General features: G+C 40.2%; 1 protein-coding gene across 1 annotated transcript in view; it reads left to right on the top strand.

Annotated features, from left to right (window-relative positions):
• Nucleotides 1-965: 965 nt before the first annotated feature.
• cntfr (ciliary neurotrophic factor receptor) overlaps nt 966-15834 on the top strand; it is a 229418-nt gene continuing 214549 nt past the window's right edge. The window contains exon 1 of the mRNA XM_080865436.1: nt 966-1215. The gene's annotated coding sequence lies outside the window, so the exon portion shown is untranslated. The remainder of the gene's footprint in view (nt 1216-15834) is intronic.

The raw sequence follows: 15834 nt of genomic DNA on the forward strand, positions 1-15834 counted from the left end.
TGTATCTGTTTATAAATATATTTGTTTCCAGTGTGAAGTTTAGCATTTGTCCCTAGAAATAATTAGGGATTGGCTAACTTTTGGAGCCCACTTACAGTAACCATTTAGGGAGCTGTTTTTGATACTTCCACATTGGTTTCATTTTTCAGCCTGGAACATTGCTCCTTGTGGAATCACAGAAAATATTTATTTCAGTCAAAGGTTCTCAAGAACAGAAGTTTGCCACTTGAAGTCGAACATTAAAGATAAATCCTTTCAGGAACTCACTGGATATCTGGTGGTATATCTGCAGTCTGAATACTGTACTACCTGCATTTTTAAAGAGAATAATCTATCGCCTTCCAAAGTCATACCGTCACATGAAAGGTTTAAACTTTTAAAGTTATATTTGGCTTTTTGAGAATGCACTTCTTCGTAGCTACTATATTTCACTCAAAGCACTTCATCTGTTGTGTTTTCCATCGTTGTTCCTTAAGGTGTAGTAGCTGTGGTGCAGTTGAATCAGCTTCAGAACAGAAGGTCAGCTTTAAAAGGTTTCCATTACTGAAAAGGTCAGTGCTTCCAGGTGTGAAGAAACCACCAAGACTTCAGGAAAAGAAAAGTTAGAGTCACTTGGAAAAACAACTATATAGCTATATATATGTATATATATTTATATATAATATGTGAAATTAAAAAAGAAAATAGTGTATGGAAATTTTTGTCCAAAGTGCATCAAAACAATATTCATACGTATTTGATACACATATGTATGGACATATATATCTGTGTCTGTGTGGGCGTGCACATGCTGTGTGTGAGGGCTTTTCCCAACATTACCCTGAGTGGTGGCTAGGGGGTGCACTGTGGACACGGTGTGTGTATGGGCAGAGGGAGCGAGAGAGAGAGAGAGAGCGTGTGTATCTCAGTAATGTATTCCTGCCTGTGCCTGGGCTGGTCACATGGGGAGAGCAGCCTGTTTAAAACAGCCTCGGCTCGCTCAGTCAGAGCAGTGCGAGACACAGAGACAGACGCACCCGTTCTCTCTCGTCCTCTCTTCACGCACGCGCGCGCGCGCACACACACATGCTCACGCACGCAGACGGCAACTTTCCTCTAGTGGACTGACACCACACACTCGCCAGGATAGACACACTCCCCTTACTACAGTGGAGAAGAGGATAACGATTGACAGCTCTGAAAAAAAAGAAATACAGAAAAAGAAAAAGGTTCCCAGTGAGTAACCAATTTTGATTGTCATATGTTATTCACATTTGCGGACTTTGCTCTTCTTCAGCGTTGTCTGACCGGGATGTGACAGTGACTGTGAAAGGGAGAGGGACTTGATAGAAGGTGCTTTGAGGGGGGGCAAGTAAATAAATAAGAACGGAAGAGCAGCCAGAAACGACAGAAGAGAGATGTGGTTCTAGTGCAACACTGGAATACCTCTCCATCAATCTCTCCCTCTGTCTGTGGGATCTAATGCTGTTAATTAGCAGCATGCACTTGGAATGAGAGGAATGCCATTGCGCGGAGCTGGAGTGGGGTTTGTTTCGGACTCTTGCGCTCTGTGTGTGTGTGAGTGTGTGTGTGTCATTTCTTTCTTTTTATTTCTTGCATGCCAGCTGCATTGTGATGGTCAGTCTACTGATGTTGAGCAGATTCTCTGCGACACACGCTGCTCTGGCTATGATTAATAGAAACCTATTGATATGCAGATGGAGGTAGATAGACCTGTCACTGCACTCCAGTGATATGAGTGATGTGTTGGGAGAAAGGGGACTGTTTTAAAGCCTCCCCTTCTTCGTATCGCCTCTGTCCCACTCTCTTTGTATCCCTCTGTCCCTCTCTGTCCTACTGCCCCCCCTCCATCTTTCATCCTCCCTTCTCACTTCCCTCCCGCTCATTTCTGTTGCAGCCGCTGATATTTCTTTGACACGCTCTCCCTGTTCACTGTCTTTTTCTGTCTCTGTTATTTCATTAACTTTTTCCTGTGTACACAGCTCCCTTGATTCATCTGTGTCGCTTCAGTTCTAAAAGGTCTTTCATTCAGCTCCTTGCTTTCTGTCTCATTTCTCTCCCCCACGCTGGTATATGCTGGCATACTTAGTAGACTCCTTAGTTGCGTAGAAAGAGAGAGGATCGCAGAGTTGTGAGGAGGGAAAGAGGGGAGGGAAAGTGAGAAGAAAGACAGAGGAATGAAGGCGAAAGTAGAAGGGGGGGCATTGAAAAGGCTGACACTGGCTTGGACAATTAGCCCAGGGAGTCTGTCCTGGGGTGCTATTCTGAGAGGGGCTTTGGCCCCTGAGCCCTGGGTGCTGGGTCACGGGATGCCTTGACCCTTCCAGTCGACAGCTAGGCATGGGAGCCATTATCACAACCTGATTGATTAGCACTGAGCGGAAATCCCTTTTCTCTTCACTCCTTGGGAGCAAAAGACCGAAGGTTTTTGTTCTTTTGCTGCTGCTGGTTTAGTATCTGCCTGTCTGAATGTTGAAAGCTCTGGCTTTTCTTTTTTTTTTTAAACTGCTGTCAGTTATGGAGGTCTGGTCTCTATGTATCGTCTGTCACTGGGCTTGTCTTCCTGCCTTTCTTTTTTCCTCTTCCACAACGTGTGTGTTTGTTTGTGAGTGTCAGTGTGCAGAAGTGGGTACGAAATATTTTTTTAATGACAAAAGAGACACACTTTGTTGAGGTGGCTTCTATATGCCATCTTCTCTGTATCAATTATGCTACCTCAGGAATTAATTCAAACCTTCCTTAACTTGTATGAGCTGTACACCTGAAATTGTTAGCAATATATTTAGGAGGCTGCCTGTATGGGGGGAAAAGGATGGCATGCAAGAGATAAAAAAGAGATGTGAAAGAAAATATGACAGAAGACAAAAGTGATGGGGGGACATACGTGGGCAGTTTGGGAAAAATGAGTTCTTCCTAGAATGTTTGAGTGCATTTCTCTTTTATCCTGTCATCATTTCCATCTCATTTCTTTGTTTTGATCTTCCCGGTCCCATCTCTAACTAACTTTTGCTAGTTTTGCTCCCCCCCCAATACCCCCTTTCTCAGACTGGGAGTTTAGTGGGGTGTTTAGCCCAGCTCACGGCTGATCAAAGCAGTATGTGTCTGACTGGGCTTAGCCCAGGCACTCCTAATGGAGCGCCGTTTTCATGCCTTGTTGGTGGTGGAGTAGGAGGGAGTGATAGGAGGTGGAGGGGGAATAGGAGGGTGTGCAAATAGAAAGGCTGATAGGGAAAAAAAATCAAGCAAGGAAAAGATAGGTAGATAGAGAGTGGGTCTAAATCAGAACAACCGTGAGAATGTGCTTCTGGTAGGAGGTGCTGTGGAGATGTCACTATGAGTTGGGTCACCCTTTCTTTGCAAAATCAATGATGAGCGGATAACAAGGATACCACAGTTCCTCAAATAACAGCAACAGCCAATGGCAGCTCTCCACAGGCTGTTCAGAAAGCCACATTTACAAACTATTTTGACGATCAGAGGAACATTACATTCTCTGGAAAGTCAGGGGCATGAGATGATCAACTAACACTTAATAACATGCTATTTATCATTAATGCTGACTGTATATTAGCAGAATGTGAAAAACTGGTCTTACCTTTTGATACTCCAAGAGATACTCCAAAAGTATGCTTTTTTAGTTTCAAGTTTCTAAAACTTTTCACCATGCCATTAAAATCGAATTGTTAGCTTAATATATGTTAGCCTAACTCTTGACAGCAAAGACAGAGCCAAGATACATGGGTTCTCATTGTGAGTGTTTTAGCAGCTGCTTGCTGATTTTGAGAATTTGCTTGGTTTTGCTATGTTTTTTTTTCTTTCACGAATTCAGTAAGAAGTAAAATTGCAGTTTGCATAACCAGGTTTTGTGTATATTTGCCCTTGTTTCAAAGGGTGGTGACCACAATGTGGGCAGGGACATCACTGAATCTAAATAACAGAAGAATCTCTAAACTTATTTAACTGAAAATGATAGAATTTTAAAAACTAACAGAATATATAATAAAACTTACGGGTGCAGCACCCTCAGCACCCGTACTTCTGGCATTGTAAATAAGAACGTTACTGCCAAGCAGGCGAATGATATTGATTACCAAATAAAATAGACAAAAAGAAAAGAAAAGCAAAGAATAAATGAAAGAGCCTTGCTGTCAACAACACAAAATGAAGTCATATGACAGAAAGCGGTAAAAAGAACCCAACCATATCTTTCCAATAAGCCTCTTTCCAGTCTTTAGTGGAAGGACCTATCACCAATGGGGCATACAGTTTAGGCCAGCACAGAATAGCTCCCACACATGGTTTGGTTTTAGGCTGGAAGCAACACCAGACAGGAAAAGGTCTATGTGTGCATCAACTTTTGAGTGTGTTTGTGCATATTTCTGTGTTTGTGTGTGTGAAAGAGAGAGGGAGAGAGCTATAGATAAGAAGAAGAGAAAAAGAGATGAAGAACTGGTTGTGTGTGCCTGAGTGCATAGTAAGCATCTGTGTGTCCGTCTCTATGTGCCTGTATGCCAAGCACTAAACAGCCATGCTACACATAAACTGTATATTGATTTTTAATAGACTGTAAAAACCTGTCTAGACATTCGGACATTGATTCTGAAATTGGAAGTTTTACTACTTCTGTCTCTATTAAGACATTTTTGGTGGAGGAATGGAATTTCTGAGCAGCAGAGGGGGAAAGCCTCTTTTATAACCTTGGAAAATAAGACAGAAAATGTTGCTTACATCTTACTGAGAAGTCCGTAGTGACCGACAAGAACACCGTGGTGTAATTTTAAAGTTGTTAAACTGAAAGGTTTAAATGTGTTTCTGTAATTATCACCTACAAGTGTGATTTACACACTTCTCAAACTGTCTTCCTCCCTTCACCACCCCGCCCCCCACCCAGCTCATCACCTCCCAAGTCCAGGTTTCTTCTGCAATCTATTCTTTTTTGTTTTGTTTTCGTTGCTCACACTCCCCTTTTATAGCGCCATTGTTCTCTTTTTTTTTTTTGCTCCCCGCCTCTCCTGTCCAATCCCCACTTTGCAATGTCGATGTTTATATTTAACACAAAAGAAAGGTAAGATAAAACTAGGATAATATTTCTCCTAACATACTTACTGCCTGGATAAACATCCTCCGACAGATGTCCAAGCATGGGTCTGATCAGAGGAGGGCATGGGGGCCGTAATTCTCAGTGCTGTAATGTACACAAAGGCTACAAATTGGAAGCTGGTGTGGAGAGGGTTGGACGGAGAGCTGGGGAGGTACGGAGAGACAAAGACTTTCCTCATCATAAAAATCAAACATATTTCAAAAGAGGAAAAAAAACTTACTGTCCATTGTTAAAACAACTGTTGCTTTATATTTATGGTTGTTTGGCTGTTGTGCAATTAGTTAACCGAAGGATCATAATGTGCACCTGGTTCTTCTCTGGTGAGAAATCTGTTTGAAGATGTGAGATCAGCTTCAGTATGTGCAGTGTCATAATCACAAATCCATAATTGATAATTATCAAATTAATAGCGCAGAATTGGGTACTCCAAGAAGTAGTTTAAACATATTTACAATGAAAATTGTGCCCGTTGCTCATCTCACTTTCAGGATCAGAATTAATTAGCATACCATACAACTGTTATTTTTGAGCTTTCTCCACTAACAAAAATATCTGATCTAAATCTTTTAGTTTTCAATATTTAGATCTTCATCTGCTTGTGTAAATATAACACAAAATGATGGCGATAATTGCAATTAATAAGGGATTTGAAAGGATTTAGATTTAATAAGTGGATTTAATGCTGGATTCAGATTTGATGAAATGCTCTCAAGCACTAACCCAACAATGGAACTATAGTAGAATGGACAGCGAGAAATAAATATGAGGTTTTGGTAAGCATATTTGTGTGTACATGTACGCATCACAGACATTTTATACGCCGCTGTGAAACAAATGCAGGCGAGAGCTTTGAATGCAACAAGCCTCCCAACAGCCACACATTAAAAAGTCAGCGTTCTCTCTGGCAATGCACAGCTCCCACGCTTTTTCTGTCTACCCTCTCTCTCTTTAGTTAGATGTGCCACTTGCTGTGTGCTTTTATCTAACTGCACCTAAGGGTGTGAAAACATGACAAGATTTTGTTAAGATTTGGCCCCAATTAAGCCGCCTCACATGCATTTCAGAGATCTACATTTTACGACTGTTTCCTCTCTACACCCTGTGCACAAAGATCTGGCTCAGAGGGAGAGTCGGTGTGTAATTATTTTGGTAATCTGAAAAAGCTCCTGTACTTTCTTTGTACACTTTTAAAGTGTCAAGAACATGCAGATATTAAGCCTTTCTCTAATGCCATAAAAGACTGAATCAGGACCTTCAATTCTGAAAAAAAAGGTTGAATGTTTATTTAAAAGAAAGCCTTTTTTGTATGGGGTTGTGATAGCAAGCGCACAAACAGACAGACAAACTTTAAGTCTTTTTGCATGTGGCCCGGCATTTTTCTAAGCTTGAGCTTTTCAATGTTGGCTTTTTGTTCTATTTGTCAAGTTGCTTGTTTCTCTGTCTTTGAGAAACAGCCTTTTTATCTGTCAAGTTTTGTGTGTGCTAGTGGGTCAGTGTGTGTCACACTGTGCATATCTGCTTGGCTCGGCTGTATTTTTATCCTTAGACAGCTCTCTATTCAGCCCCTGTAGCATTCTTGCAGCCCAGGCGATGGGAGAGTTTGACTCCTAACTTTCTGATCAAAGCATATGAGGGATAAAAGGAGGGAAATCAAGAAAAAAAAGTTTATGAATATGCATCACTTGACACCCCCCCCCCCCAACACGAGCTCCCAGCTTTCTAGACACATACACACACTCAAACACAAACAAAAGCTGCCTCCTCCAGTAGGGGGCAAACACTTTGAGGTGGATTTGCGCACAGCTTCTGAAGGCTATTCACATTCTGTTAGCATACCAGAGGAAAATGTGCTGTACCTGTCAGCAGCCACACACTGTTATCTACACAGCCAAGTGCAATTTGTGTATTTTACTATATTTTTCAGGGCTTGTGTTTTAAATATTTAAACTGTTTTTTCAGATTTACTGCATTTTATATAAGTGCAACTTGAGAATAAACTGTTGGAGGTAATTTGCCTTAAGGCAACTGTATAATGTAGTACACTATGTATGCTGTATAGGAATACATGATGTGGGAGAATCATACAGGGGGCGGTGTATGCGTGCCGTGTGGTGCATCCACTAATCCCTCTGTATTGTGAGTTTAACTGCTCAGTTGTATTGACTAACTTGCTATCTTTATATTTTCCCTACGCACATGTCAGCCACATTATTTTCTTTTTCCATATGTAAGATATAAAATATAATCATAACTTTCTTGTGTTATCTTGCATTCACGGCACATAAAAGAATAGCTGGAAAATATCCTTTTTGCTTTGTGAAAATTCCCACTGTATTACAAGGTTAAAATCTGTTCATGCCAGGTGACTGAAAATGTTGTTTGTTTTAGCTCATTTGCACATGTTACATTGCTGTAGCTGGTACAGAGTATATAGCACCTATTTCACCTGTTAAACACTTTATTTTCAGCAAACAAATGGCTAATAATTAACTTGAAAAACAGACCTCCCCTGATTGTACTAGGTACCCTTAGCAGCTGAAGGAGGCACTTCAATATGAAGGATTCAGGCCAAATTTTCTTCAGAAATCAAAAGGATACGACTCTCCTTTGTTTCTGTATGTCTCACCACTATTTTGGCTGATGCAAGCTCGCACAAAGTGTGCAAGCACAAACTGTGTGCAGACATGAGCAACACAGCAGTCCACTTAAAGGCTGCATGTGTCATTAGCCACAATAGTGTTCTGAGGTTACACAGAGCTCCTATAAACAGATTGGGGATGCATTTATGATCAGTATAATGGGACATTAAAAGAGCATTAGACTACATACAGTCTAAAGTTTATTCCGGCTTACACGTGCACCATTCGTAGAAACGCTTTACTACTTTTTTAAATCCTGGACTTCATGTGAAAGAGGGCCATTGTCATCAGTTATCAGATGCAGAAACTCCTTCTAGAAGATAAGTTTGACTACTAAGTTATCATTTAACAGTAATAAATTTGAAGCTCATTATTCTTTGACATTGTGTTAGTGCTGTTAATTTCACAGCAAACCATATTATTTGTCAGATAATTGGTGTAAAAACAAAGAAGCTCCTTAAGACCTCAAACGTATAAGCATAATGAAGAGGTCCAAAATTCAGTGTGTTCAATGAGCAGCTCAGAGATTTAGGAGCCTGGTTAGACTCCTAGTGAACACAGACCCGTTCGATGTGTAGCTTACTTACATTCAACATTTAGATTGGACTGATAAGTAACTGCAGTGCTTTTGTGTAAAATGGCCATGACTCTTGTTTGTTGGCACTTTTTAATGTGTGGGTTTTACTGTTATTTATCCCCTGTGTTATAAAAAAAATAGATCACAATAAAAGCACCAACTGGCCAACTGAAAGAACTGGTAGTGAAAGGGAATTTGATCATTCTCCTGAAATAACCAATTTTAATCTTGAATGCACTTGAGCAAAGCTGTCAACTGAAGAAGTGAGACACAAACATCAGTTGGAAGTACTAATAGAGTAGGTTGTGGTCAAATCTTAAGGGGAAGATAAAGTGAAGAGAAGTAAATGGAAAAGTTGAGTTTAAGAAAAGGCAAAGATTTTCTCACCTGAGGCAGAATAGGGAAATTCAAGAGATGGCCAAGATTAAGCCTTGGGATAGCTACAAGTATGTCTTCTTGAGGGAAAGATAAAAAGAGTGAAGAGAACTGGAATGAAAAGTCAAGAGGTGAGGAGGAGGCTAACAACAAAAGCGGTTTTGGTCAGAGGGGTGGATGAAGAAAAGTATAAGGACACAAGAGATTCAATTATGGAGCAGAAGACATTTTAACAGACTGATACCATTGGGCATGATTGGAACTTGAAGGAAAGTAGCTGGAGAGAGAAAGTCGGCACACATCAAGTGTGATTGCGGTCAAACATTGGAGGAAGAGTAGTAGCAATTGAAAATGGTGTGGAATGTGTGTGTGTGTGTGTGTGTGTGTGTGTGTGTGTGTGTGTGTGTGTGTGTGTGTGTGTGTGTGTGTGTGTGTGTGGGGGGATTAAAGGTTAGGCAAGACCATCAGCAGACATGACTGTGATGAGTGTAAAGCTTGAAAAGACTGGAGAAATGACTGGGCAAAGGGAAAAAGGAAGAGCACATAAAATGCTAGAACACCATTATGTCCAGTTGCAGGATTGAGGTCAGAGAAAAGGAAGAGCTGCAAAGGATAGAGAAAATGAAAGGGGACATGCTGGATAGGTTTGGAGTTGAGGTGCTTCTTGGAGTTAAGACGTGACAATGGAGGTATAGGTGGGAATTTAAGTTCTCAGCTAGGAGACAAGGGCAGGCGAGAATAAATGGAGAGGGGGGATGCACTTTAAGTAGACTATGCCATTTCTCAGAAGTACAGTTTCAGTCACTTGGTGTTTTCAAACATGTCAAAATGGATGCTGTGTATCAGATTTGATGATGGTGTATCATCCCCTGAAAGCAAGTGCATAAAGTGTAGTGTGTGTGTGTATGTATAATAATGCGAAACACATTTTATCAAAATAACTACAGTGGGATGCTGAAACAGAGCCTTCTAACGTTTACTGACATCACCCCTCTGTGTGTATGTGTGTGGAAACTGTCTGGGACCATGCCACATTATTAATAATGTACTAAGTTCAAAATGCATGAATTCCCAATCAACTGGGATATTAGCACCATGGTCCCCACTTTGTATTGTCTTCGTTTTTGTTTTACAGATATTTATTAACCCCCCCCCCCCCATCCCATCTCAAATACGTTAGAAAGCCGGTTGCTGAAAGACTTGGGGCTCTGGCTTTTTGCGCTGCTGGCTCCAGATATGTATGCTCAGTTTTCTGTCCATGCAATGTTTTTGTTCAACCAAATGAATGAAGCTACTCTGTGTTACTGACTGTGTCCATCTCTTTCAATATCCGTCCATAAATTTGCCTATTGGTGTGTGTATAAGTTTGCCTATTGGTGTGTGTATAAGTGTATGTCTGTGTGTGAGTGAGTGAGTGCCTCTCTCTGAGCCGAGGGCTTTTAATCTATTAAAGCCTGATCCTTAAACACTAATCAATGTACCCTTTTATATTTCCATTACAGTGCAGAAGGGAAAGGGATAAATAAAGCATGACAGTGGAGCTCAGTAGTGGCCACATAACACTGAAAAGTTCCAACTGCTGTCGGTGCACAAGAGGGGGCTGAACTATTTAAACTGGGTCATTGTATTTTAATATTTTTTTTATACAATCTAATCTGTATGGTAGGATGTTTAGGGCTGGATGATTGGTGCAACATAGCTGTCATTATATAGCCATTTTTTGTTCCTTTCTAAAACTTTTGACAATTTAGTAGTCTCTAATTTTAAAAATTAAACTTGGTACTGGCTCACATACACATTGCACTCATAGGAGCCGATCAGCCGTGTAAAATCATGTCATGAAGCTTCCAGCACACAGTTTTTATGTCAGATGAAGTTTGGAACTCTGCACTTCAACTCTGCAGAATTGGGAAACTTTGGTTTTAGTTTCAGCAAGACAGGTGTCAGCATTTGATTTGAAAGAGTGCACACCTGAGAGACTGGAAATCTTATTTAACAGGTAAAAGAAATTGGTGTGCAAGCGGATGGATATTTCCAGCTTCTTTATTATTTATTGCATCAGTTAACATATCTGTGTCTTTGTTTTTATCTAAAGGAATAAACGATGCAGCAAAAGCACAAAAACTGGAAAAGCCATATTGTAGTAACAGCCTCATGTCATTGGCCTCCTGCCTTTCTTTTTCTTGTTTAAACGTCCTCCATGCTTACAGTATTGCATCACGTTTTCCCTTTAGAGTGATATGCACTGTAGCTTTTAGTTGTCAGGACCAAACACTTTCAAGCTATATAGCTGACAATGTGCACAACCGTTTTAGGACTGATTTAAAGTGATTTACAGCAAATGTCTGCAGTCCAAACGCATACTTGCCTAACCCCCCCCCCCCCCCCCCCCCCCCCCAATCTATCATTTAAACCCACTAAACTGACAGTATTTGCCACTTCTCACAGCATATTTTATTAGCTATGTCTGGTTATGTACATGTCCCTCGCCCCCAATTAATTTAGGATACTTAAGTGGCACATTTGCATTACACTGCTTGCCTTTGGAGTATAGTTTATTAGTGCTGTCTGTGTAACCCGCACCAGCACCCCACAATCCTATCCCCAAGAACCATGCACACGCACACATTTATTTTAGTGCGCTTAGCCAACAGTATTTTCTCGGCAGGAGCGTACGTGTGTGTTTTTCTGCTCCACTGTGGTAGTTTATTAGCAATGTCTCCTTTGATAGTTAGTGTGCACGCTTGATTATGGCTGAAAGGGAGTGGGCTGGGCGCTTGGCCGGAGAGGAAGTCTGCCTAATGATATTAACAACATCCTTTATTGGGTAGCTACTGCAGGCAGAGAAAGAGAAGGGGGTAGAGGGAAGAGGGAGGGAGGGTGATTAAAGTGAGAAAAGTGGGGTCTTAGAAAGAGAGAGGAAAACTTTAGGGTGAATGAAAGAGACAAGAGTGTGAAGGGGAATGGGTTTACCTGTTCTGCAGATTAGGCAACAGAAATATGCAGAGATTTAAACATCAAAAAACATAATTATGAGAGGGATGTTTTATTTAAGAGTGCCGGCCCAAACACCTGTGAGAGATGTTTTCATCTGCTCCTAATATGTTATATGGATCTGACAGTCCCTCCATGTTCCTCTAATAGATTTGCAATCATATCCCAAATTGCTTGGCAACCCTGTCAGGTTCTATCACCGAGGTTCACAAGGGATTAATTGTTTGCAAGAGCTGAGCATGCAAAAAACAAAGGTAAGCGGAAGTTGTTTTCATGACGACTTCATTATTCTAATTAATTTAAAATTAAATGTATTGTTTATTTGTCAACTAGAAATTCATGTCTGCTACAATAAGTATAAGTATTGAGGTTGTAGGGTTTTATTTTTTACTATGTTAACCATTTCAACTTTCATTTTAATGGACGATTTCTTTTTGGCAATTTTCATTCATCCAGAAAGTTTCCTTAAAGTCTGAAGCAGAGTTTCCATTAAAGCCACTAAGTAGACAGGTGCTTTATACTGTTGCAATAAAGCCACATAAAACCTATGAAGATGAATATGTTGCAAAAGCAAGTAATTTTTGAACACATATAGATAAATGAATAAATAAATATCATTCTATAGATGTGATTATTTCTTTTACAATTTTCTCTGATTGCTTCAGGTAACCCACCCAATAAATAATATTTAAACTAGAGTTGCTCAGTTGTCCGGTTTGGTAATAGTATATAACGCTCTATTAAACTTGTCTCCATGTATGTCTGCCCTCGTCTGACTCATTTCACAGAAAAGGTAGAAGGAAAAAAAGATGATTCACTTCACCTGATTAGGGGTTTGGGTTTTTATTTTTGCAACGTATTTGTCATCACAGAATGCAATAGTTGTCTAATGCACTGAACTTCACACAACAGGTGGTCAGGGTGAAAGGAAAGAATCATCTCACACACCACCATTGCAGTGGACAAAAGTGAAAGTGTGTGAATAGAGGATTATTTACATAACCTGTTTTTGTGTCTCCTGTGTTGTTGACAAACAACAGGCACAAAATGAGATCGTGGATACAAAAGAAAATGAATATAAAGTATAGAAAAAAGTGCACACACAACTTTGTTGCAAGTAGACAAAAGAAGCCTTACTGCTCCATTAAACACAGAGACTGTTTTGTGAGTATGTAAACACTTTTGTTCTTTAACTTGTTTTTCTTCACTAAATCTGGGTAGGTGGGCTTTTTCAAGTACAGACTAATGGGTGATTAGTATCTTACTGTATGCCAGTATGTTACCATTTTAATGTCGCTGTGAAAAAAAAGGAAGATAGATCATAGCATGACGCCTAGCATAATCATCAACACAAACACATGCAAATGTGTCATAGGCATTATAAAAGATAGATGTGACACTTTACTTTCCAGACTTTTAAACTAAATCATCAGCACTTTGGCTGATGCTATGTTGATGTTTTTTGAAAGATAAAAGTTGCCTTATGTGGATGAAAATGAATGCCAAGTTATCAGCTGGCGCTAGTAGCACGTATTCAAATTCAAACTGTATGGGTATGGCACAGAGAGAGAGACATATCAGCTACTTAGAGCTAAGTAGTGGATCAATAAAATAGAATTTCATGTACCAAATCTGAAGCACAAAATTCTTTGATGGTCCATACCACACAGAAATAATAATCAGGCAGTGCTTTAAAAGGGTGCAGTAGCACACACAAAACAGAGACATGCATATACTTAAAGTAGTGTTTGAGGCCGAACACTGATCAGGACAACTGTTAGTCAATGTGGCTGGCTGTAAACATGCATTTTAATAATCTCTGTTTGGGCATTTTATATGGATTTACTGAGTTTTAGAGGGAGCCTCAAGTAGCAGCTAGGGGAACTGCATTTTTTTTTCTTTTGCATCCACACTTTTTTTTCCTTTTTTTTAATCTCCAGATTTTACCCTTTGATATTCTCACAATGACAAATTTGCTTATCTCCCACTAACACCTAGTGAGAGCTGTCACCTTGAGAGGCATCTCTTACTACCAAAAATGTCAAGGTTGGCAAATTCCTCTGTTTACCTTGGCAAGATGCCTAAGATCCCAGACCCCTCCCAGATGTTTGCCAATGTGTAGAGCCATATTTATTTGTCTGATTGCTCACATGTTGGCCTCTGTGCAAGTTTCTGTCTGAGTGCTTGTGTGTCTGTGCAACTCTTTTTCTCACACATACCCAGTGCAGAATTCAGACAATCAAGAAAATAGCACAGAGATGGGTAAATAAACCCATTCTGTTGGACTGTCTCTCCAAGCAGTGTTATCATCTCACTTCACCTGTGGCTAAAGAGACATATACCTGTCAAATGCTACACTTTCAGACACAAACATTATACATTACACAGGCATAAATACATACAAGACTTCACATATCCTCTGCGCAAATGTGTACATGTATATATCAACAAGTGCTGTGTGATGTCATCTACAATGACAATAGTCAGCGAGCCAACACACCCTGATGAACCTTTTCATGCACACTGGTATGTCGGAGTTAAGATGCCATTTCTCGTATTCCCGTGATCCTCCCTCTGGTAGCACATGACTGTTCTTGTTTTCTGTGTGTGTATTGCTGGGGAAATGTGTATGAGAGACACATAGTACTCAGCTTCCTTTGACTTGAGCCAAAGTAGAAAAGAGCTACTTATCAGGAAGGATTAAAAACAAATTAAGATGGATTTAGACCCTTTAAATGACTCTAGCTTCCATCAGTTGGTGAGTGTGTGTACCTTTTTTTTGTTTCTTCAATTGTATCTGGTTATAGATGGCACAGTGGTGCACTGGTTAACACCAAGAAGGTCTTGTGTTCCATTTCGCTGATAGGTGTCCTTCTCTGTATAGTTTTAATGATTTCTGTGAGTGTCTTCCACTATTTAAATATGTTGGTAGTAGGTGTGAGTGTTAACATGAATGGGTGTCTGTCTCTCTGTGTTAGCCCATCAATAGACGGGCAGCCTGTCCAGAGGGTACCCTGCTTTTCACTCTGTGGTAACTCGGATAGGCTCCAAAATAGATGAAAGGATTTTAGGTTAGATTGCATATTTGTGTGGAAAGGTCTGTGGCTATATGTGTGAGCTTAGTGACAATGCACATTGCATTTAGATTCAGTACATTTAAGGTTATTGACATGATTTTAATTTGTGATTAAAATCAATGCACATTACTCAATGTCAGTTTTCCCAAGACAATAAAAGCCTGGAGTGTTTTCACATTACCATGCAGTAGAATGTAATTTAAAAGGTCACCTTGGACATGTATGTTCCTCACACTGATATCAACCAGCAAATGATCACTGAGTCTTACAATACCGAAGCAACCCTAGCAACAACAAAACCGGACAGAGCATGTAAACTGGCTGCCTGAAGCGGCACAGTTCTTCGGCCAATAAATTGATGTCTGGTGGATAAAAACCTCAGTCCAAACACCAGATGAACACACCATCTGTTTCTCTGCGATTCCACTCATTAGGAGTACATATTTTATTTTTTTCCTTTATTCCCCTTGTCATTTCATGGGCACTGCTGTAGCCCTGCTCCTTTCTGCCATTGCGTTTCTATTGTCATTTAATTTTTGGTTACTGAGTGCAGATCGATAAACGCTTGATGTGTGTTTGTTTTGTTGTTTCATATTTTGCAGTGAATATAATCAAATCCCTTCTGCTTTTCCATAGCTCGTTTGCATAATGTTGTAAGCATGTCCTTCTCAACTTTTCTTTTGTCATGAGCCAAATCTGCCTTTTTGATACAACACATTTTGGAAAGGTTTGTCGTGCAAACATCTTGACAAACAGTAATCACAACCAGTTTTACAATACTTCGTTTTTAATCATGTTTTCATAAATATTACTACATAAAAAGCATTGACTCTTATGCTACAGCCATCAGTTGATTTCTGCCACTGCTGTGTTCATTATGTTTTTCTGGTGAAGCCACATTTGAAAACCAATGGACCCATCAGCTGAGAGCCTAGAGGCTCCAGTCATGCAAGCCTTCTGCCATCTTTCCCTCCAGATGCAACCTTACATGCTCCATCTGTGGCTCTATGATTGCTCTCAACAGCCACCTGCAGTGGTGCCATCGCTGGCAGGCACAAACAGTATGAGCCG

This window comes from Rhamphochromis sp. 'chilingali' (assembly GCF_963969265.1).
Source record: "Rhamphochromis sp. 'chilingali' genome assembly, chromosome: 2".
In the NCBI taxonomy this organism is placed as follows: Eukaryota; Metazoa; Chordata; class Actinopteri; order Cichliformes; family Cichlidae; genus Rhamphochromis; species Rhamphochromis sp. 'chilingali'.